Raw genomic sequence first — 24,769 nt, 5'->3', positions numbered from 1 at the left:
AACCTGCTTCGATTCTGTGTCTCCCTCTCTCTCTGACACCTCCTTTGCTCGCACTGTCTCTCTCTGTCTCTCTCTCTCTCTCTTTCTCTCACCCTCAAAAATAAATTTTAAAAAAAGAGCACTGGAGCAATATAGTGATAAGGGTCCTAATGACAGATAACACGGGCAGTTGAGTTTCTAGTGGTGACTCATCCGAAGAGGTACATGAGTCATGATGGGATCGGTCCTGAGAGGGTCCCTGGGAGAGAGCAGTCGTGTTCATGGTGAATGACTTGAGGCTGAGGGATGAGTGAATGCCCTCTCAGAGGACTTTGACCAGAACTACCCGTCACTGAAGGACCCCTTTCCTCTTAACCGTGAAGCAGCACGGCAGTCTAGGAAGGAGCAAGTCCTCACGGGCTGGGAAGCCAGGATTTACCTCTCTTGGAGCATGGTGTGGTGGCTGAAGGACTCACATCCCCAAAGTGGTGGAAGAACTGAATCCCTGCACAATGATCTACTATTGTATTAACATACATACTATTTTCACTAATACGGGGTTCTCAGAAGAATGAGTGTGACTGTTTCCTTCCCTTTTCTCCCAAAAGTAACCAAAACTTGCTCCTCTGCCCTGTGCTTCACTGCCTCAGAGAATCTGATATTTGAGAGTAAAATCTTCTGTGCATAAGGAATAATGGCCCCACAGGTTTAACTTGAGGTGAAGACCCTTGGAGTGAACAGGGATAAAAGGCTGGTGCTGGGAACACAGACCAGTGAAAGAGAAGGTTTCCTAGACAGGGTAGGGCCTCGGGACTTGGGAGATTATCTCTGATGGATTATTATTATGGAATACTGATGGACGCCAAGCACTGAATTAGCAGAGATCTTGAGTGACCAAGCCTATGGTCCACGGATAGGATCTCTAGGGAACGCACTTCTGAGCTCACAGAGAGCATCAGTGCTCTCTGAAGGGAAAAATGGAAAGCAGCTCTTACAGAAAGATGAACTATAAGAACTGGGAAGGCCATTCCACCTCCCACATCTTTCTATATGCACACAAGCATCCTTCTTCCCCCTCCAAATTTGGAATCCAAGGAGTGAGAAGACACTAAAACATATGACTGAGATTTAATTTCTCAACTCCATAGAGAGTAGGGGCACAGAGATTTTGTTTGACTTAAAAAATTAAACTAAAATAACATTTCTTGCGCTGATGTGTGAGGAGGAAATACTTACCTATTGTGCATGTAAAAAGTCCCTGCAAATTATTTATGTTGGTTATTATTTCAACTCCTTTCAATCTTCCAATGTTGCTATCAAACCAGGAGGTACTAAAAGCCTACATGTGCCAGTAACAGTGCATATATTATGTGATTTAATCCTCCCGACTTCCCTAAATAAGTAGCATCTCCCCCATTTTTGAATTGAAAAAATGAGCACAGACAGATTAAGGAACATGACCAAGACCACACAGATGGTAAGATGCTAGCTGGGCTTTAAGTCTAAGGTTGCCTAACTCCAAAATTCATGATCTTTTATTTTGCGAGGCTGCTGCAAGAAGAGTATGTGGAAGCATTTTTTTAATGCATAAAATGGTACATAAATGCAAGCATCATCACTATGCAAAAGGCTCCCGGGAGCAGAGAGCAGAGACACAGTATTCTCAGAGGTTTCCTCACTTCCAGGAATAACGAAGGTACCTGTACTTTTCAAGCACATGACTTTGGGGGTAGGATGTAAAGAAATTATATTTCTGTCTTAAAATATTATCATGTAATGGTCAAATGTCAGGCACTTTGTTAGGCTGTCATTAAAGTAGTTTCAAATCTCTTTTTTTTAATTCAGGTTATTTATTTATTTATTTTTGAGAGAGAGCATGAGAGGAAGAGGGGCAGAGAGAGAGAGGAAGGGAGAGAATCCCCAAAAGACTCCACACGCTCAGTGCAGTGCCTGACATGGGGCTTAAAACTATGAACCATGAGATCATGACCTGAGTTGAAATCAAGAGTCAGATACTTAGCTGACTGAGCCACCCAAATGCCTACCAATTCTCTTTTAGAAGTGATCAGATCAGGGACAGTAATAGAACCAAGGTTATGTAAAATTGAATTTACTAGTAAAAATCAGTTTCTAACCTAAGCTAATAGAAAAAAAAATAGGAAAAATTGCTCACTTCTGATTGGAAGAAAGTGCATGTAAATGTGCTACTGATTGATCCTCATGGGGAATACACACACGATCTATCATTGTTCTCACTTTCATCCTGAAAAGACATTTCTGACTTCAGAAAGGTTCATGAAATTAACACAACTTCAGTGAAAGTAAATATGAGCCCAGAGAGGGATTCAAAATTGTGTTCCACTTAAGTCTGGAAGGTAAAATTTGGTGTTAGTTAAAACCAAATTTTCATAATAAATGAATGTTACTGTGCTAATACTTCATTAACTCAAGTTATTTAATTACTGAACAGATGATTAAAAGCCTGCAGCATTCCAGAAGGGAGATGGAGAGAAAGGGAAGGGGATGGAATAAGGACAACACTGAGACCCAGACAAGAAGGAGGGAGTCTGGGGAACATATTCCCAGTTCATTCCAGAGTGGAAGCCCATGTCGTCAAGGCAGTGTTTTACGATCCAACTCTCACAACAAAGGTTCTGGAACTAATTAGCGTTGTGATCTATACTTAAGAAGGTAGAAAAAAGCAACCAGATGATAGCTGCACACTTGATTGTCAAGCAAGAAATAGTTAACAAGAGATCTGTAAATATAAGCTAACCCCAAGTGGAAAAATGGTCCAATCTCAGGAGAACTGGTCCAACTAGTCAAATAATACTTGGTTAAGGTCAAGACTCCAGTTCTAGAGAGGAGGAGACACCAGAGAGGGACGCTACTAAGAATGAGTGAGGTGGGAACCGGGGTCAATATCCAGACCTGAGACTGGACGAAAAAAGTGAGTAGAGGAAAACAGGTGAGGATGTTTGGTCTTCTGACCGACTCATACACCCAGAGTTCTCTCTTGTCTGGGAGAACTTGTGTACCAGATCCCAAGTCTGTGGATAGAAAGAAACTTACTGGGGTGGAGAAGGGAGCATGGTAAAGTTGAAATCAAGAGCCCAGTGGTCATTACTAGAACGCTAGATTTATTCCAATCTCCAAGCAGTCATGGAGAAGATGGAAGAAGATAGAGAAAAGAGAGCCTTGGTGAAGGTGTGGATGTCAAGCACAGGCCTGTAAAAATTCCTTCAGTTTCCAGGGAGAGTGTGAGTCTATGCCAGAAGCCATCAGAGAGTCAGCTTGGAATAGCTGGAAAAGTCAGAAGCTGAGAAGAAACATATTACACCAAGTGAAATAAATACACTTTAAATCGTCTTATCTCCCCTTCAGAAACTGCTCACTTTAGATCCTATATTCACTTGAACTAAACTTCATTGTTTCCTCCCATTCAAATGTAGAAGTCTGAAAAGAGTTAAAAGCAACCACTCACAAGTGCTATGTTACTAAGCGGGTGTAACAGAATGAGCTCAGAGTTAGCTAAGAAACAGAAGGGTAAGAGGCTTCCTGCAGAAGCAAAGGTCAAAAACCTTGTCTATGGTCCAGGCTCCTGACTTCAGTCCACTTGTCAAGGTCTGTCATTACCAAGGCTCCTCCCTGCCATCTATCTTCTCCAAAATGGATTGGCATCTTCAGGGCATTATTATGCCCTTTTTACTTTTTTATCACATTAACTTTCTTCCACAAAAGAAAACTCTTGCTGACATAAATGTTTGATTAGAAGCTTTCATATATTCCAATATGAAATGTTCCCTCTCAACTGAGGCTCATGAAATATATATCAAACAAGTTCTTTATGCAGCATAAAACAAATTTCAGTACTCCTTTTCAAGTAAAATAATAACTGTGTTAGACTACTCCTAATTCCTATAATTGGTTTTCAGAGGTAATTATTATAGCCCATGGATAAATGCAAATTCAATTTTTTAATAAATCTAACCTACTCTAAACTCCAAAAACCAATGTTAATAACTTCTTTTGGTTTTTGCCCTAATTGTCTTACTAGGGGAAATTTTATTGGTGTTTTTCAATCACCTTACTTGTAAAGTTTTGCAAAACAATTCTTCATGATCCATTTTATTACAAATAACCTTCATGATCCATTTTATTACAAATAACCTTTCTAATTACACTAACACTTTTTTAGCTTAACATGGTTCAGCCCCCAGATGTTACTTCTTTTATATCCATACAATCTCTTCCAATATCAAAGCTTTAAACATTATCTGTGGGAATATAGCTAGTCATTTGTATTTCTATTCCAGATCTGTTTCTGAACTCCAGATTCATATATACGATCATCACAGTCCCTGGTTGTCTAGTGGTTAGGATTCAGTGCTCTCATATATATCCAATCATCTACACAATATCACCATTTGAGAAACCTCAAGCTTAACATTCCAAAACTAAACCCCTGATCTTCTCTCCAAAAGCTCCCTTTTCCACATTATTCTCTAATTTATCAAATGGTAACTTCATATTCCAGTTAAGACCAAAATCCATGGAGATGTCCTTGATGAAAGACCCCTCTCTTTCTCCATCATACCACACGCAATTCACCACCATATTCTGCAGCTCTTACTTGGAAACGTCTCCCTAACCTGACACTTCCCCAAATTCCACCATAAATCCACACCCCAACATTTCTTCTAGAGTTACAATAACCTCTTAACTAGTATTCTTGCTTCTGCTATTGCTTCCATTCAGTCTACACCCCACAAAGCAGACAGCACAAACCTTCTCATGTAAGTCAGATCATACCACTCAACAACTTAAAATACTCTAGTGGCTCTTCATCACGCTCAGAATTAAATTTAAAAGTCTTACTGTGGGCGATATACTTTATGTGATATGGTGCCTCACTACTACTCTTAATTCATCTACTACTTTCCTCCTTTTTCATGCTGCTTCAGCCACTGGTATCCCTGATACTCCAAACTGCAGGGCTTTTGTACGGGCTGTCCTCAGCCTTATTTTGTTTAATCCTCAAAATGATCCTATGGGGTACTAAAATCACCCACATTTTCCTTAAATTATTTAGAAAAGCAAATTCCCAAGTACCCCAGGTTGTAGGACCCAGAAATCCATGCAGGAGACTGTGATAGGTGCTAAAGTTTGAGAACCACTGCCATGTCTGGAGACATTTTGGTTGTTACAACTTGGAAAAAAGGAGAAAAATGCTACTACCATCTGGTGAATAGAGACTAGGGATATAATGCAAAGGACAGCCCCCAAAATAAAGACGATCTAGTCCAAAATGTCAGTATTGCCAAGGCTGAAGAACTCAGCTGGATCACCTAGACAAATATTTCTCAATCTTTTTCCTTTATCATCTGCCTAAGTACCTTTTTAGATATTTTACCCTTACCAACACTCTCCCAATTAAATTTTAGTGCTGCATATATACCATATATCTATTTATGCTTTGTAGTCCCTTGGAGAACCATACAAACTTATAATGTCTATAAATATCTGTCATGCTCCCAAAACTCATTTTACTCTGGTTTAGAGTATATGATCTAGATCAACAACTAGCATATCCTGAATAGACAAGCATAGTCCTATGTGAAGAAATAGCTTATTGACCAAAAAAAGCTGTAGCATCTGGCAAATATATACTAGGAAGAAATGGGGACATGGATTTGAATAGTTAGGGTGCAAGACTGGGGGGGGGGTGAGAGTTTATTGGCATAGGAGTACTTTCCCTTGATATTATGATGTCCCTAGAGACTAGATATGATGATAGCCTGCAGTCACCAAGAGTAAGATGCAGAACTGCCTTGGCAAAGTAGTAAGGAAAAAATCAGAAGGAACAGACGGGTGAGCAAGTCAGAGTGAAATCAGAAGGCCACCATCTATGTTTTCTGGGAATCTTTGAATGACATTCCCTTCACTAAAAAAAACAAAGAATGTACTAGTAAGAGAATACCAAACCCTCCCAAAATTTATAGAATTTTGTGACCTGGAATGTGGGCGATGACAAGAGAGAAGAATCCATTATGACTCCATTTTTGGCAATTGGATGGTGTCAGTCCCTCAGATAAGAAACACAAACAAAGGAATGTTTGAGAATAAAGATAATTCACCTTGGGATTTGATAGTTTTGAGAAATCAATGACACCTTATCTAGGCTTCAAGCCACTCCATTCCAGCAGACACCCTTGGCATGAGAAGGGTCCACCAAGATGTGTAGGTGGCATTGCCACCCCCTGTGCATTTGAAAAGCCAAACACTGAGTCAAAGAACATTCTTTTTGAGCCTTATGGTCTAATGAAATTTACCTCCTTAGGCTTTGGGCTAGCTTGGGACCTGCCATTCCTTCTTTTCAGTGAAAAACTGAGCCATATTAAAATGTTAAGAGTTGATTTTAACAAAAACCAGTTTGAATCCAACATCACTAAACTGGAAGTGGTTAGGACTGTTCCACCAACAGGAGCTAGGGGAAAACCTTGTATAGAGAAGATAAGGAAAACAAAGCAAAGCAAGAAAATTAGTTAACTAGCTATAGCTTAAGCAATTGCCTTATTTGGGAAAGTCTAGTTGCCTGCTTGTAACTGGCTGTTTTTAGGTTATAGTTTCTTAAACATGAGGTATTAGAGGTTTGGGTTTTGGTTTGCTTCTGTAAGCTACTGAGTCACTAAAGCCACCTTAGGGCAATTCCTTCCTTTTAAAATTAATTTAACACTTCTTTCTTACTTCTCCATTTTTGAACGGGAATGTCTACCCTATGTCTTTCCCACCAATATATTTTGGAAGCATCTAACTTGTGTGGTTTCAAAAGTCCATAGCGGGAGAATAAATTTTTACTCAAGATGAATCATATCTCAAGTCATATCTAAGTCTTCCCATAGTTAATTTAGGTAAAATTTAAGTAAGACTTCAGATTTTAGATATTAGAGTTAACGCTGGAACATGTTAAGACTTTTGGAGTTTGGGGATAAAATAAATACTTTGTATGTGAGGTCACACATTGGGAGATCCAGGGGCAGAATGCTATAGAATGATTACGACCCCCCCCAACAAAAAAATTCATATATTGAAACCTAAACCCCAATGGGATGGTGTTTGGAGATGGGGCCCTGGGAGGGGTATTATTAGGACATGAGGATGGTGATCTTAAGTGTGATTGTGTTCCTCCTCCTAAAGGCTTTTTCAAGTGCCACAAGAGCTGGTTCAATTTATATGCAAGGAAGCCCAAGACGTCAGGAAACGCTACACCAATAAGGGAGGAGGGTTGATAGACAAATAACCCAGTTTCCTCTTCCATTGGTGAGACAATACTGAAGTCCATCGTGGTTTTTCAGAAGATCCCCCAGAGGGACTGAATTTCAGTTTCACACACTGGTAACCCACTCACTCCTGCTTGCTCCACTGGCTTTCTCCTTTTTCTCTCTTAGTTTCCTCAAACCTTCTCTGGTACTTTCTGGGATTACCTCCCAAATTAACTATATATGGTTATTTCCTTTTCTCAGAATCTGATTTTGGGTCAACCTAAACGAAAAGAAATGTCCTTCCTCCCTTAATAAAACTTAAGTATTTTTTAGGACTAGAAGTTAGAGTTAAGAAAAATCATCTGGGACAGATTCAGAAATATGTAGGCTTGATACAGTACCTAAAAGGAGGTAGCTTCAGTGAAAGTTTCCCAGCCATCTTGTGCCAATACCTACTTAAAGACAAACTCCGTTCTTCTCAGTTACAGGGCTCTTAATTTCTGACTTTTGGCCTTTGAATTTGTCAAGTCAAGCCATTGCTATGCTTTGGGGGACTAGAAGACTCATCTTGCTTTCTGCATGTCTTTTCAGAGGTGTGTCATTTTCTATGGAGTGTGTCATTGCTCTGATATGCTTTTCCCAAGCCAGTGGAAAATGGAGACCATTTTAAAGTTTCATTAGCTTCATGATGCCTTATCCTGCTTGTCATCCTGCTCGCCTGCTATTAGAAGGCAATTACTAGATGAGCTCTCTTAGAAGAATGAAAATGCTAAATGATGTTCACTTAGTGGCAACTTAAAAATCTGACCTCATTTCTGATCCAGAATTCCTGCTAGAGAAGAAACCCAGTAAAAGGTTGGAGGCACTTTATCAAGATGGAAAGAAGCTAGTTACTACTGGGACAGAACATGGTAAAAAAAAAAAAATTCTAGTGTATCTTTCTCTCATTATTCAAAAAAGCGACTTTCATCGATTTCCAGATTATTTGAACCACCTTCCAATGTGAAAATGGCAGGATTTCTCTTCATAAATTAAAATGGCTAAAACATATCTTCATTCTTTCCCTACTTCAAATGGGCTTACTCTTAGGCTTTTGATGCCCTGTTAACAACTCACCATTTTGGCTTATTTTTATGATTTTCTGTGGCTCCTCAGTACTGTCCACAGTTTTTGCTATGAATTTGCATCCCTTTCTCTTTTAAAGCATAATAAAGCTTGACTAGAATGAAAAAACATTGCTCCGCCAAGTTAAAGATGCTATGAACCATTAGCATGTTTAAACTTTGAGAAAACCTATTTCAGAATTTGCTGCTTGCTTAAACTTGCCTGAAAGACTCAGGAAAAAAAAAAAAAAAAAAAAAAAGAACACACACAATGAATAGCCACTCCTGTTGGGAAATAGGTATTATACACCCAGAAAAGGAAATGAAATCAGGGTTAGACCCACAGAATAAATGTTATGTGCAAGGTGTAAGTTACCAATAGGGAGACTTCCTTCTGGCCAGAGCAAATTCCACACAAAGAAGAGGAATTATATTAACTACATGCCCACCCAACCTGTCTGCTCCTCTCAGAATTTCCAGTCAAGGAAATACAATAAGGATCACTCCATCTGAACCAGAGTCTCATTCAGTATGTTATTACTTTTTAAGGCAGTGATCCAAAAATTGAGCGTTAAAGTAGACTAGTGATTATACTAGCAGCTTGAGCCAAGCTAGAGGGGAGGAAGTGAGTGCACATCTGCTCTGACTTCAATGCCAGCCTCCGTTCCTGACACTAAGCCCACAGAGAGCAGAGAGTAGGAGTGCTTAAATTGGGCACCATATAAATTAATCAGAGTCAAGCTAGTTACAAATAAACTCATCCAACCTGATGCACCTCCATTTTATTAGGAAATAAAGAATAAAAATAAATTAGCTGTGGAGTTGAGTTCTGTAGAACATTTTACTCACCCTTACGAGTCCTTAATATTTTAAATATTGCACAGATATTGTATAGATACCAAGTCATTTGAAAAATATAGTTTTCTCTATTAGATAAACATGCTGCATGAGTACGTTAAGGAGGGAAAAAGTTGTGAATCATGTTTCTTTGCAAGAATGACCCAAAGCGGAGCTGCTTACCTTGCTCCTCCTCAGTATGTAACCATGAGCCAGTTGCTTTCCCTCGCTAGGGCCCAGATGCTTTATTTTTAAAGAAAAGAGATTGTCTTAGATCAATAGTAATGGAACTTCCAGCTCTAATATTCAGCGATCATTCAATGATCACAAAGTTTTCTATGTTGACATCACATTTCAGGTGATTTCATTTTATTCTAAGTCAGAGGCAAGAGTTTCTCTATAAAATTGAGAACATAAAATTAAATGTTCACCCATAAATTCTCTGCCCAGGATCCTCTCTATTTGGTTTCGATAGAGAACAAACCATTCAGATTTTCCAGTTCGTTATAATTCAAGAGAGGTAGAACTGATAGCTGAATGTGTGCAGTTCTGTGCTGAGCATCCTACAAACTGCTAGACATATGTTTGCTCATTTGATCTGCATGACAACTCTGAGGAAATCAGTTCAGAAAAGTAAAAAACTTACCCATTTCTTCAGCTTTAGAAAGTAAAGTGACTGAAGTAGAAATGGTTGACTCAAAGCCCATACTCTTCAGCACTACATTATAGAGACTTAGTTAAAGAAAACAAAAGAAAATAAAAACACTTACTTGCAGTAGGAAAATCCAGAAGTTTGTTTGGAAAGGTGCGTGTGGCATTTCCTAAGAAGCCAGGAAGTATAACAAGTGTGCAGCAAAATCAAGACAGACATCCTCGAGATGAACTATGAAGTAGTGTCCTCTCAATTCACAATGTATAAAATCCAATGGAAGATTATAAACAACACATTTGAAAAAGTGATTTAAGATATGAATTATTTGATGGGGAGCCTGGGTGGCTCAGTCAGTTAAGTGTCTGACTTCAGCTCAGGTCATGATCTCACAATTCATGGGTTCAAGCCCCGCGTTGGGCTCTGTGCTGACAGCTAGCTCAGAGCCTGGAGCCTGCTTCTGATTCTGTGTCTCCTTCTCTCTCTGACCCTCCCCTGCTCGTGCTGTCTTTCTCTCTTTCTCAAAAATAAATAAAAAATTTAAAAAAGTTTTAAAAAGGTATGAATTATCTGAAAAGACAAACAGTTCTATCCAATACATTAAAATTCATTTTGATTTCATAATAATGTCAGGAAAACATATTCGTATCAATTCATCTCAGAATTTGAGAATGATGAAAGCATAGATTGAGTTTAGATCAGGCAATATTGCAATATGTACGAATATTGAATCATTGTATCATATTCCTGAAATTATATGTTATATGTCAGTTGAGTCTCATTTAAAAAAAAAAAAAAAGTGGGGCCAGAGGCGCACCGGGGTGGCTCAGTCAGTGACGTGTACGATTCTTGATTTTGGCTCAGGTCATGATCTCATGGTTCTTTTTTTTTTTTTTTTTTACATTTATTTATTTTTGAGAGATAGAGAGTGAACAGGGGAGGGGCAGAGAGAGAAAGAGACACAGAATCTGAAGAAAGCCCCAGGCTCTGAGTCAGCACAGAACCCGATGTGGGGCTCGAACCCACGAACGATGAGCTGAAGTCAGGCGCTCAACCGACTGAGCACCCAGGCGCCCTGCATGATCTCATGGTTCTCAACATGGCCCTGCAAAAGGCTCTGAGCTGAAAAGGTGGAGCCTGCTTGGGATTCTCGCTCCCCCACCTCTCACTGCCCCTCCTGTGTTTTTGTGCATTGACTCTCTCTCAAAGTAAATACACATTTAAAACCAAAAACGTAAAAAAATTTTTAAAAGTCAGGCAAAAGTAAAATTGCATCAAAATATTTCCTATAAAGCTTGCAACAAAAACCAGAATTTTTAGTGGGATCAATTTATTTTTGTAGATATGACTTATTTTGAGAATCGCAGTCATATTAATTTCCTTTAAGTTTGTGATAGGTTAACATTAATATATTTTTCTGTGTTTAGAAACCTAAGCTACCATGAATATCAATGTGTTTTATGAATTTTGCCATTTAAATACACTTACCACAAAATTAAAGATTTTATTTTAGCATTTCTTAATAGGTGCACCATTGTTCTCACATTGCGATGTTTTAATGCACCAGTTCCCTACAAGCTCTTCATGAATAGGAATCATGTATTCTATTTATTTTGTATTTCACATACTAAATAGAAGCTCATTAAATGTTTTAAGGCACATAATCATGTACATTTAAGAAACAAAACTCAGTGTTTGTCCCTAGTGTACAAAGCAATCCTTATTGTCATTTAAACCTTCAATTTCAGAAGGTTTATACACAGTGATAAAAAGAAAAGGATGATAAATGACCATGTAATAATACAGCAAATAGGAAATCACCAGGATTTTATATCTCCTGGTGTTGATTAAACAAACCCAAACAAAAAAGAAATGTACATATTTCCCTAAGTCTTTTGGCAAAGGGGGAATGTAATTCCTTCTACTCTTAGACCCAGATAAAGAGAGAAGAAAAACTTTCCCCCTAAATGTTATAAAAATCATCTGATAATGGGATAAGCCATGGATGCAGGACTCACAGGACACCCGCACAAGAAGCAGAGATGGTCATGTGGGGCATTCATTTACAAAGCTTTTATGGGATTTAATTTCATTCCCTGAATATTATATGGAGGAGATAATATTTGAGGAAACCAAATGCAGAGCAATGAACTAGCTTGATCAAGATTACATTGTAAGTAAAAACTTGAACTCACATCTTCAGAATTTGGGTGCAGCCTCAACCTCACAGGCAAGAAGCAATACCTAATTATCAGAAATGATTCTAAACAGTATTTGGGCTTTATTTTTAATGGCCACATGAACTTGGAGTAACACTGAGGCATTAGTTTAGAAAAATAATGTACAATATTTTATTAACAAATATATATTAGATATCTAATATGATCCAGGTTTGAGTCTAGGTATAAGAGAGAGGATGATGCTAAATTAATAATATAGGTCTTGCCACTGTGGAGCTCACAGTTTAGGAAAAGAGAAAGACAATTCAAATGCAAGATATAACAGTCTATGAGCTGTGTTCAATAAAATCACAAAGTTAAAGAACAACTAACTGTGCTCAGAAATGAAGAATCCCTCACAGAAGAGGGGATATTTATGTTGAATTTAGAAGAATAAATAAAATATTACCATCTAAGGTGGGACAAAGGAAATTGTGTGTGAAATGTTTGGATATGAAAAGGAAAGAAATGTAGAAGAAGAGAATGTCAAGCTGCTTGCTGTGGCTGGAGAATGGAGTATATGTTTGAAAGAAAGGAAATGCTGAATAAATCAAGAAAGAATAGATTGTGGCCATCTAGTCCTAAATATTTTACACTATGCTAAGGAATTTGGACTCTAAATGCAATAAGGAGCCATTGCATTTCCAAGAAAGAGACCTAACCAGGTGAATAAGAGCACAGTAATCCTGGTGGCAAGCGGGACGCAGGGCTGAAAGTGCCAGAGGAAACAGGAGTTAGGAGGATGTGGTGATGGTCCAGCTCATGCTGGAGAGGACTTGAGTTACAGTGGTGACAACCGATTACAACAGTACATTTAGAGGTGCTTTGACTAGAAGTATCTCTTTTGTAAATGCCCTAGAGGGCATGTCGCTATCTCCTCTCTAGTGTCCTAACCTTTTGTTCATACTACAATGTTTACAATGTATTTGATTAGATGTCAATCTACTTCTAGGACTGTGATTTCTTCAAGGACAGGAAATATGCCTTACTTTTCGTGTATCTGCAGCAACAAATATCTTGGACTAATAAGTTAACTAACAACTCGGGAACTTGTCAATAAGTGTTTCCTGAAGTGCTCAGAAAATTATTGAGAAATTGCATAAGTCCAATGGTTACTTTTACGTGTCGATTTGGCTGGACTATAGTATCTAGTTACTGAACAGAACTCACCTAGAGTTGCTGTAGAGCTGTTTTGTGGTAAATGTCACATCTTGAAAGTCTCCTTGAAAGTCAATAATGAGGATAATAAGGTGGGCTTCATCCAATCAAAAGATCATAAAGGCCTTAAGAACAAAACTGCAATTTCCCTGAGGAAATAGAAATTATGCCTCAAGACTGAGCATCAGGCTCTGCCTAAGAGTTTCCTGCCAGCCAGCCTGCTCTACAGCCCCCACAACTGGATGTCATTTCCTTGAGATTAATATCTTCCTTGAGATTAATATCTATTTTTATATGTGTGTGTGTGCATATATACTTATAATTAAATGTTTTGGTTGAGGGAGGAGACAGAAGAGAGAATAGAAACAGTGTTTCCAACCTACCTAAACGCCACTTATCAAGATAATGCCTACAAGGAAAAGGCCAGTTTAAGTAGAAATAATAACTTCACTGCTAGAAGTGTTGAATTTCCAGCAGAAAGCTCCAGCAGAATATGTAGAGGGGGCAGATGGAATTATGAGTCTTAGGTTCATAAGTAAAATTATTATTGTCAAGTTGTGTTATTCAACAAGAATAAATACAGTTCCAGCTGTTTGGGAAGCACGTATAACACACGTTTAGAGTGCGGTTGAAATTTATACACTAGAACTCACGCATGGAAAAGAAATATCTAGCTCTAGTTATTGTCTGAATATATCTTACCTTTTAACCTATTCTACTCAAAATGTAAATTTACTAGTAAAATAACTCTGTCTTTCCACTTAATGCAGTTTCTTCTTAGGTAAATACCTTCTTAAGTCAGAGTTGAAACTCCCTCTCAGGGCTATTTCTCCCCGTCACTAACTCCCTTCCCTAGGGGCATCTAGATAAAGGTGAAAGTTTGTACATCACCTGGGCAGTTGGAGGGGGGAGAAGTAAGGGTTTCTGGGCTCACAAGCTGCCCTGTAGTTTGTCACTGACCCTACTGACAAAAAGTCCCCTTTTCTGCCTAGTTACTGGATTGCTCTATGCTTTTGTGCACTTCGAAGGGAGCCAAATCTACCTGAGACAAATTTGGAGCCAAGTATATCTGGAATCAAATCTCAGGCAAGTCACTGAGTAGATACATGTCTCTGAAAAAGCAGCTTAACCTGATGGATTGTACCTTACTCACCTGTAAAATAGGGGTTCTTTCTTACATTCCAGAGTAAAAGGACTTAGGAAACAATTGCTCCTAGAAGGTTCCCTTCTGGGCACCTGGGTGGCTCAGTCCGTTGAGCGTCAGACTTCGGCTAAGGTCATGATCTCCAGGTTCCTGAGTTCAAGTCCACACAGGGCTCACTGCTGACAGCCTGTCAGCGCAGTGCCCACTTTGGGTCCTCTGTCCCCCTCTCTCTGCCCCTCCCTTGTTTGCGCTCTCCCCAAAATAAATAAATATTTAAAAAGAGGAAGAAGAAGACGGTCCCCTTCTTACTATGGCCATTTAAGCAATAGCTATATCTAGTTTTAAACTTGTGTGCATTAAACAATATTGTCACAACAGGAGGCTTTCTTGGGTTGCATGATCCCTGAATATAAAAAAATAAGGAGAAAAAGTTCTCCTCAGCTGCGCCTCCATACAAATATTAAGGTTTAAGCACTTATCTGTTTAAAATTTTACCTGTTGTTTTGTATAGCATTCCTAACATGTATTAACAGAAAGAAGAAAAAAACTATATGAAGAGAAAATTTAGGTCTCCTCGTATATAAAATTTTGTCTACAACCCGACAAGCCTAACCCAAAAGACCATACTTTTAGGAAACAAATACATTTAGGATGCGTAGAAACAATTAGTAATGTAAGATGTTTCTTTAAAGGGCTTTACCTCGGTCACCTATTGGCAGAGACTGACTTGAATCGCGCTTATCCTTCAGGTAAACACACCGAAGTTCAATCATTTAATGACAAACCCTCTTGCTTTTTGCCTCACAGCTTGTCCATAGATTGAGCGAGATTCTCGGTATGGCATCCAGGAATCAGCAAGCCATGCAAGCCACATCTGTGACCTGTGTCGTGAATCCGCGGCAACGACATCTTCAACGTGGCCCACTGGTGCTTCTTAATGTTTCCCTAAATCCAGAGCAGCGTATCTGCCGATGGTGGTCAAACACCTGGGTTCCAAAATGCCTACAAGGGAGAGCAAGGAAGTATCAGGGAGCACAACACTGGGCTGCGCGGTCCCTGCATATCAGAAAATAACAAACATAAAAACTGGCAGGGCGACGGTGGTCTGGCCGGCGCTCCTGCCACGCTCTCCCGAGCTGGCCCTGACGCCAGCGTCCGCAGCCGGCCAGGCCCTGGAGTTACACCTTTTTAGCCCAAGCTGGAGAACTGGGCCTGGGGCCTGGGCGTAAAAGAACCAGTTCCCACTGTGGGACACAATTACCCTTTCCCCTGTGCTGACGTAAGCACTGGCCTAGCTTCTCGTGCTCTCTCTCCACTCATCTGATTTACCCCAGAGCCTCCCAAATGCAGTTTGGAGCCTCCCACCCAAGCTTCGTGAAGGGGGAATCTTCCGTAGTGACGGATGTATTTTTTACATACGTGAAAACAACTCAGTATCTCCCACCAGAGAAAAAATTCTGGTTCTGTTTTTAAACATAGTTGATTCTTGTTCTCTTATTTTAGGCTCTACAGCGTGCTTTGAGTTACCTTCTCCCCTCCTCAAGCTATCAGTGTCATCCGTTCTCTCTTTGAATGAACCGCTGTACCTGACGGGTCGCAGTAAAAAAGGCAAAGAACATGGGGGACAGTTAGCTACTTAGACAACTGTATTTAGCATCCAGTTAAATTTGCACACTCATATGCTTTTAATTGGTTGTACATTATAACAATAAGAAATAACAAAAGCAAAAAATCCTGCTTTGATGTGAAAAGAGACATGAGCAAAAATTTTAAATTAATACTATAACCCTTAGGCACCTGGGTGCCTCAGTCAGTTAATATTCAACTCTTGATTTCAGCTCAGGTCATGATCCCAAGGTCATGGGATTGAGCCACCCATTGGGCTCTGCACTAAGTTTAGAGCCTGCTTAAGATTCTTTCTCTCCCTCTCCCTCTGCCCTTCTTGCTTGCTAACACTCTCTCTCAAAAATAAATAAATAAATTAAGAAAGAAAGAAAGAGAGGGAGGGAGTGAAAGAGGAAGAAGGAGAAAGGAAGGAAGGAAGGAAGGAAGGAAGGAAGGAAGGAAGGAAGGAAGGAAGGAAGAAAGAAAGAAAGAAAGAAAGAAAAAGAAAGAAAGAAAGAAATTAAATAAATTAAAAATAAATTTAAAAACTAATATAACCACTATTAACTTCAATCTTCTATAGTCAAGAACACAATGATAATTTCATTTATCCAATTGGCAAGAAAAAAATTAAAATTCTCTGAATTTAATACAGTGAAATACGTCCACCCATTCCTGGAGTAAGAATTGTTTCAACCTTTCTGACCAATTTAGTATCATTATCATTATTTTTTAGTATCATTAAGAGCCTTAATGCATTCTAATCCTTGTATCATTAAGTATCATTAAGTAGTATCAGTAATTCTACTTCCAAGAATTTATTCTAATAATCAAGGACACATACAAAAATGTATTTACAAGGGAGCCTGGGTGGCTCAGTCGGTTAAGTGTCTGACTTCGGCTCAGATCATGATCTCATGGTTCATGGGTTAGAGCCCCGCGTTGGGCTCTGTGCTGACAGCTAGCTCAGAACCTGGAGCCTGCTTCAGATTCTGTGTCTCCCTCTCTCTGTCCCTCCCCTGCTCATGCTCTCTGTCTCTCTGTCTCAAAAATAAACACTTAAAAAATGCATTTACATAATTTATAACAGAAAAAAAATGTAGACACAAATGCCCCAAAATTATATGATAGTTAAATTACAGTATACTTAGATGATGGTCACTTTTTAAAATTTAAAAGGTAATTATGTAAGAAAATGATGATAATATACTCTGTGAAAAATATAGGCTGCAAAACTATATAAAATGTTTATTATCCTTTTGGAAATAAATTCTTTCTTGGAAATCCATTTGACAATGTCTCATGAAAAGTTATATTTGTATTCATATGTACATATGCCTACATATACACATATAAATATAATGAAACATCAAGTATATATATGTCTACATATAGATCTATAGCTTTTAACTCAGTAAATCAATGTCTGTTCATCTATCCTAAGGAATTAATTCTAATGGATCAAATATCTTTATCACATAATTATTAATAATTTAATACTAAAAATGTTAGAAAAAAATAAATGTTAAGTAAATGATGCTAGGGAGTGGCTGCTAATGGGACAACAAAGATAATGCAATAATATAAGAAGTGTTTGTAATTTGAAGAAAAATAGGCTGAAAAAATGTTTACAGCATATAATTACAACTAAGAAAACCATGTATGCAGAGGAAGCATGGCAGGTTATAAATAATTCAAAACAACAGAAGTGGCAATGTTTGGGTGAAACTACCTTTGGGTTTTTCTCTTTTTTTTTCTATTTTTCTTTAATTTGTTGCAATTTTTCTAAGAAATATAACAAAATTATTTTAAATACATGGGGAAAGGGAAGTAATGGGAAGTTTAACCAAAACTCAAAGTCTCAGCTTAGGACAACTGAGAAGTGAGAACCCCAGAGAGAAGGAAAGGTAGGAACGGAATTTCTCTTCTACTCAGGGGAGAAACTGGATTTGAGGCTGTTAGTGAAAAGTGCACTGGACAGAGGATAACTCTGATGGCCCAAGAACTAGGGATCCTGAAAGAGTATTAAACTTGGCCTTGAAATGTGACAGTTTACCAGGGAAGTCTGTTGAGGATGGGTGGTGGGGAGGAGACTTATGTTACTAGTTTCAACACATGCCAATCTGAGTGCAGTTATGAATTTTAACTGATGGCCAGTATTTACAGAGTGCACATTTGAGGTCTACTAGTGGCAGGAAAAGAGCTACCTCCTGGAGTACATACCAAGTAGGAGATTGACAAGAAGTCCCAACAGATATCTGGGAGCCAGAAAAAAAAAGTGCAAGAGACAACATCATAGAAGCCAATATTGGAAAACTTGAGCTGAAGATGTAGGGGGAAATACCAGTATCTTGTACCATTAAATATATATTCTCAGATTATCAAATGCAAAACCAAATCTGCCAATCCTTGGGCTATTGCTATCATGCTTAGATGGAACAAAGGAAATCATACCATAGCAGTCTGGCTGCTAACCCAGCTCTAGCCAAGAGTGAAAACCTGAACAGCGCATGAAATAAGGTGAAGACATAACCAGGGAGTTGCAGGAACCTAAGAAGGTTTGAACCCTTACAGCTCTGACACAGTTCATGGAGATGGCGGGACATGCCCAGGCCTGGTTCCTGCATGTCTCCCACTGAAGGCAACAGGTTCAGCAGCACAGACCGGTGACCTCGTGTGGACGCTGACAACATGCGGTGAAGAAGCTGTTGTTGGTGTGGAGCCAGTCCAGGACGACCCTGATGGGGGACAACAGCTCTTCTGCAGAGAGGACCTACAATTTTTTGGAATGGCCTGTGGATTGTTGCAAGACTGGTGGATGGTAGCATTCTGCCCCAAACAGGAGCTAGCAAGAAGTTCTCTCTCAGAAAAAACTGCTCATATAATCCTCTATGCCAAATGCCTCTCTGGACACAGAGCTCAACTCAGATGGAGTCATTGGAATACTGTGACTGAAGACAAGAGCTTGTGTGGGCCATGTTTTATTTGGAGCTTTGGCTCAACGGGGCTGGCAGGTTAGTGGAAATTGTTGTTTTTAGGAAATCTAGAAGACTACTGAGTGGTTCACATGTCTTCAACTTATCTGTGGGCTGGGCAACTATATGTGCATATGGCCCCACTTTGCTGCATTGCTTCTGGGTTCAAGAAGAGACCTTCTAAATAATAGCTGTAGCTAAATAAGTTTCACTAGTTGCTTCCGAACAGATCTATGAGCTTAAGGATGTGTTTTCATCTTTATCGGTCTCACCTGAGTCACACCAAGAATGAAAACTAGCTTCCAAATTGTGACCTTCACTAGGGACATAAGACAACCTGTGCTTTTCTGTGCTTTTCCATGGTGGGGCCCATGAGAGGGGCTGGAAAGTCCCATTGCTCCTCCCTAGTCTTTGGCTCCTGGCTTTTACCCCTATGGATGGCCATTTCTGGAGTCAGCTTCTTCTTCTGGAGCTCAGCCTGGATTCAGGTTTCCACGTGTTCAAAAGGAGCTATGCACATGTATGAAGCAGAGAGCCAACGTGGAAGATGAGGAGGCCTAGGAGAAACAAATAGCCTCTCAGGAGACTGTCCTTCTGTGGAAGACTCGCTTGGGTCAGGTGGGCACAGGAAAGACAGAGTCAAAAATCCTCCAGAGCCAACTGGCATACGTCCATAAAACTTGTATCTTTGGGTTTCCTCTGACGCTCCCAGAAGCTCTGAAGGTAGAGGAAGCTATCTAGCAGCCTTTTGTTTTCCCACCACAGCCTCTGGCTGGGCGACAACTTCCTTCCCTGGCACTTTTTCAGATGGGTGTGCCTTTTTTTCTGCTTGATCATAGAATCTTTTGAGGTTCCAAGGTGCCCCTACATCTATTTTTTTTAACATTTATTTAATTTTGAAAGACAGAAAGAAATAGAGCATGAGTAGGGGAGGAGCAGGGAGAGAGGGAGACACAGAACCTGAAGCAGACTCCCGACTCTGAGCTGTCAGCACAGAGCCCAACACAGGGCTGGAACTCCTGAACCATAAGATCATGACCTGAGCCGAAGTTGGACGCTTGACCGACTGAGCCACCCAGGCGCCCCCAAGGTGCCCCTTTAAACAGCACTTCTGATTGGAGGCTGCACTGGTAGAAGGGAGTGGCTTCACTATCATGGTACTTATTCCCTGGGAGAACTCCCAACTGGTTAAAGGGCGTCCTCATGTGTGGGGCCACTGTCAGGGCTCTGTAGCAATCCTTGGTGGCCAGGGCTAGGAACTCATTCGGAGAGGAGAATAAGCCTCCCAAGTACAGCAATGGCACGCCATCTGTGCCAGGCCACCTCCTTCTGTCACATAGGGCCTACTTTCTTACAACCTATCAAGTGGAGGACACCGTGAGGCCAATCGGTATAGCTCTGTAACCTCAGTTCCCCGTGGTCCTAAAGGAGCAGGAAAAGAAAAAAGAAAAGCAAGTTATAGCAAACTAGAGGTAACAATTTTATCATATCAAATGAATAAAGTAAGTTTTAAATGATACTATATGATGCTCAAGGCCATAGTGAAACTTGTATAGACTTACATGCCTGGAAGCATTAAAAGTTTAAAAACTATTTTTGCTTGTAAAACCATTTATGTTCATGTCCTTTACCCAGCGACCCTGTTCATAGGAATGTTTCTAAAGGAAATACACTTAACAAAAGTGAACACCTACATTAATAAGAGATCTATTCCAAATGGAGTTCTAATAGAGGAAAGGAAGAAAGAAGACAAGAAGGAGGAAGAAAGGAAGGAAATTAAAATCAACTAAATAGTGAATAGCTCACATATATCTGAATGAGAGATAAGATTAAGTCTATTAAAAGTAATAATTATGTAGACTTACAAAAATAATGATTACTTAGAAAAGTGGAATACAAAACAATATATACACTGAAAAATTATATCTTCAAAAACTAAAATATAATGTGTAAGAATTAAAAGAGGGTGGTATAATGTCTGGGGTTACCCCACCACCAATCTTTGATACCGCGATTATCATTCTAATCCAAATTCTTAGTCACCATAATTTATGAATCTACATTTTTTATAGCACTAGCATAAAATAGAAAGATAAAAGAATCATTAAGCATATACTATAAGACGCTGGTTCAGCCACTAGAATAAATGGCATTGCTATGTCAGATCACACAGTATCCACACAGTATCCACAGAGCTAGACTGGATGCAAAAGTGCCCGTGATCTGTTACTAAAATGTGAAAAGCTGAGAGAAAGAGGGATGGAGGCACAGTAAGAGGATGGATTTGGTCAAGAGGGCAAGGACCCAACCACAGCCTCGAAGTTGAAACAGCAGTTGCGTTACAAGAGATCTTCAAAGTCTCCAAAGCAGTGCAGAGATCAATATCAGGTGCAGTGCGCCGCAGGCGCACAGAAGCAAGGAACCGAGGGCAAGGGAAGGAGGAAAAGAAGAGAGAATCAAAGGCTGGGAACGGGAGGGACCACAGGAGCGGTGCCCATATTGCCGCTGTATTTCTCACATGCAAGCAGTGTTATACAGACAGCCACAACTAAGAGAAGGGTTTTTTCTAGACAAAACTTTTTCTGTTCTCACAGTTATTGTTACAACATTTTCCTGGGAACTTTACATCTCTTCTTATTGTTATTATAAGCGTGCCAAAGTGTGAAGGACGTTTGTACAGTAACATCTCAACTCCAGAAGCTTGAAGGACGTTGGTGCAATAACATCTTAACTCAAGTGAATTAACCTCTGAGGAACTGGATCAGCCGCAAGGGCTGTGAGGGCAGGAGAGCTTTGCTCCATCCCACTCTCCTGACTGGCTCCTCGCTGCTGCTCCCCACAGTCAGGCCTTTCCTGGGAATGTAAACAAATGGTTCCCCTGGCTTTTCTTGGCCCGGAGCAAGCTGACTGAAGGGAAGGAGAGAACCTACCAAACAGACAGCAGGAAAAGAGGCATCTAGGTCAGATTAAAAGACACACACACACACACATATGATTTTTCTAAAGAAAATTGAACTCCCGATTAAGACTGAGAGTCAGAACCCAGAAGGTCCAAGCCAGGGAGAGAAAAAGGCTTAAACTTACAGAGTGATTTAAATTTTTGGAAGATGTGGTTTCCATTTGAAAGCCAGATAGGAACAGGAACTGGCTGAGGTCATTTAAGTCGCCTCTTCTCCCTTCCCCTAATCCCGAGCTACACCTTTGACTTCAAATGGTATCTCTTGCAACCCTTTCTGGACAGCTGCGGAAAATGTGTATTCCAAGAGCACAGGCCTGGAGTCACCTGGGTTTTGACTAAACTCACAAATAGGCGTAATGACATCTCGCAAACCCCCAAGTTTGCCAACTCTGATGCAAGGACACGCATAAGTCTATGAAGCTAAAATAGAACGATTTCCTCATGGGTAAGCATTTCCAGACTGCACAATTCCTAGGAACAGTCTATTCTCTCTGAATGAACAGAAATGAGCTCGCTCCTAGTTCAAGATGAATGATCAGGCCCACTAAATCCCTGACTTCCAGCACTTCTTTCTTCCTTTGAGGATATTTCAATAAATTTCCAAGCAGACCTTCTGACCTCAGCACAGCTGTCCCTGTACCCTTTTGAAGCCATTGGCCAGTCACAAACAATTTTTGAAACTTGATGTCCCCTGGACTAAAGCTCCCAAAGCCCAGAAGCATATTAATAAAAAGAATAGCATTAAATCTCTTCCTTGAGATGGACCCAAAGGAGACCTCTGCACCTGAACTGCCCAGTAATCTGTGACCCCCAAGCGTTTATTCCTGTTCAGCCTGCTGGTTCCCCAGGCTTGAATGTCACACAGTAGGCTCTCAAAGCCTTTGAAATCTATTACTTTGCTGAGGCATATGGATTGACTGTATATAATTGGCCCCAGACTGTGACCAGGGAGACTAACTCAAGCTAGGTCCTCAGGCAGGTGACCCAGGACTACATAAGACACTGACAGATCTGGAAACTCCATAGTCCTAAGCTATTCAAGAGACTAGTCCTGGATAAAATCCACTTCTGTGACCCAAGAGCTATATATAATTTGCATAAGAAGGATGTTTAAAAAACAGCCTTCCTGCATAAATATAGCACCTTAGCTGTTTCCTTATCTTCACCCAGCCCAATCTAGTCAGGAAAAAAAAAGGCTCTGTAGAGACTTGTACAATCATGGGAATCAGGAAATCCTTGAAACAGAAGCCTCAGGGGGAAGAAAAATCCTGATAGAGGAGACTGAATATAAACATTTCTTCATCCCCTTGGTTTTCTCCTTTATAGCCTGAAGCAATAGAGACTTCACTTCTTAAAGAAAAAGTGTGGCCCATAGACTTCATGGAGTCAGACCACATTAGTTTATCATCTTTGGGATGGAGTTGGTGTCTTTTAAATCCAAACCCCATCACAAACAGTAAGTACACTGTTGAGAACCCTCATTTAACTGCAATAATATGAAGAAAGAGCTAATCCACTGACAAATTAGATAATTTGGATAAAATGAAAAATTCCTACCAAAGCACAAACTACCAAAATTGACTCAAGAAAAAAAATTAAATCTGCATAGATCTATAACAAGTAAAGATATCAAATTAATAATTTTTAAATTTCTTAAATAGTATAGTCCATGTTCAGATAACTTTATTGGTAAATTCTATCAAACAGTTTAAAAAGGAGGGACGCCTTGGTGGCTCAGTTGGTTGAGGGGCTGACTTCTGGCTGAGGTCATGATCTCACATTTCAGGAGTTTGAGCTCTGCATTCTGCTCTGTGCTGACAGGTTGGAGCCTGGAGCCTGCTTCAGATTCTGTGTCTCCCTCTCTCTTTGCCCCTCCCCTCTCAAAAAATAATAAACATTAAAAAAATTACAGAAAAATAAATTCCTTATAAACTCTTCTAAAACATAGAAGAGAGGAGAATACTTCCTAACTCACTCTTTGAAGTCAGTATTACCCTGATGCCAAAACTAGACGACATCTCAAGAAAACTACAGACCAATATGTCTTAGAGAGACATAAATCTCAACAAAATATTAAGAAACTGAACCTAAAACATTTTTTAAAATTATATACCATAAATAAGTGGGATTTATCCCAGGAATGCTAGGTTGTTTTAACATCTGAAAGTAAATTAAATAACACACCACATCAATATAAGAAAGTGGAAGAAAATGTATAATTATCTTCACTATGCAGAAAAAAAAACATTTGACAAAATCCAATACCCTTTTGTGATAAAAAAAAAAAAAAAACACTCAGCAAATTAGGGATAGAAGGAAATTTCCTCAATCTGATAATGGGCATCTACAAAAAACCCCAGATACATACTTAATAGTGAGAAAACCCCAGATACATACTTAATAGTGAGAAACAGAATGCTTTCTCTCTAAGAACAGCAGTAAGACAAGAATAGCCATTTCTGCCACTTCTATTTAACATTGTACAAGATGTTCTAGCCAGGGCAGCTGGGCAAGAAACAAAAAAAGGCATCCAGATCGAAAAGGAAGGTTAAAACTATCTCTATTTGTAGATGACATGATCTTGTATATAAAAATTCTAAGGCACCTACAAAAATTTTTTGAACCAATAAATGAATTTAAAAAGATTGTAGCATACCAGATCAATATACACAAAAACCAACTGTACTTGATATACTACCAATGAACAATCCAAAAATTGAAATTAAGAAAGCAATTTCATTTACATTGGTATAAAAAAGAATAATGTATTTGGGTACAAATTTAACAAAAGGAGTACAAAACTTATACTCAAAAACTATAAACATTACTGAGAGAATTGAAGACCTAACTAAATGCAAAGAAACCCATATTTATGAATC

The sequence above is a fragment of the Suricata suricatta genome, chromosome 15 (assembly GCF_006229205.1).
Source record: "Suricata suricatta isolate VVHF042 chromosome 15, meerkat_22Aug2017_6uvM2_HiC, whole genome shotgun sequence".
Classification (NCBI taxonomy): domain Eukaryota; kingdom Metazoa; phylum Chordata; class Mammalia; order Carnivora; family Herpestidae; genus Suricata; species Suricata suricatta.
Note: the sequence above shows the minus strand (reverse complement) of the source record.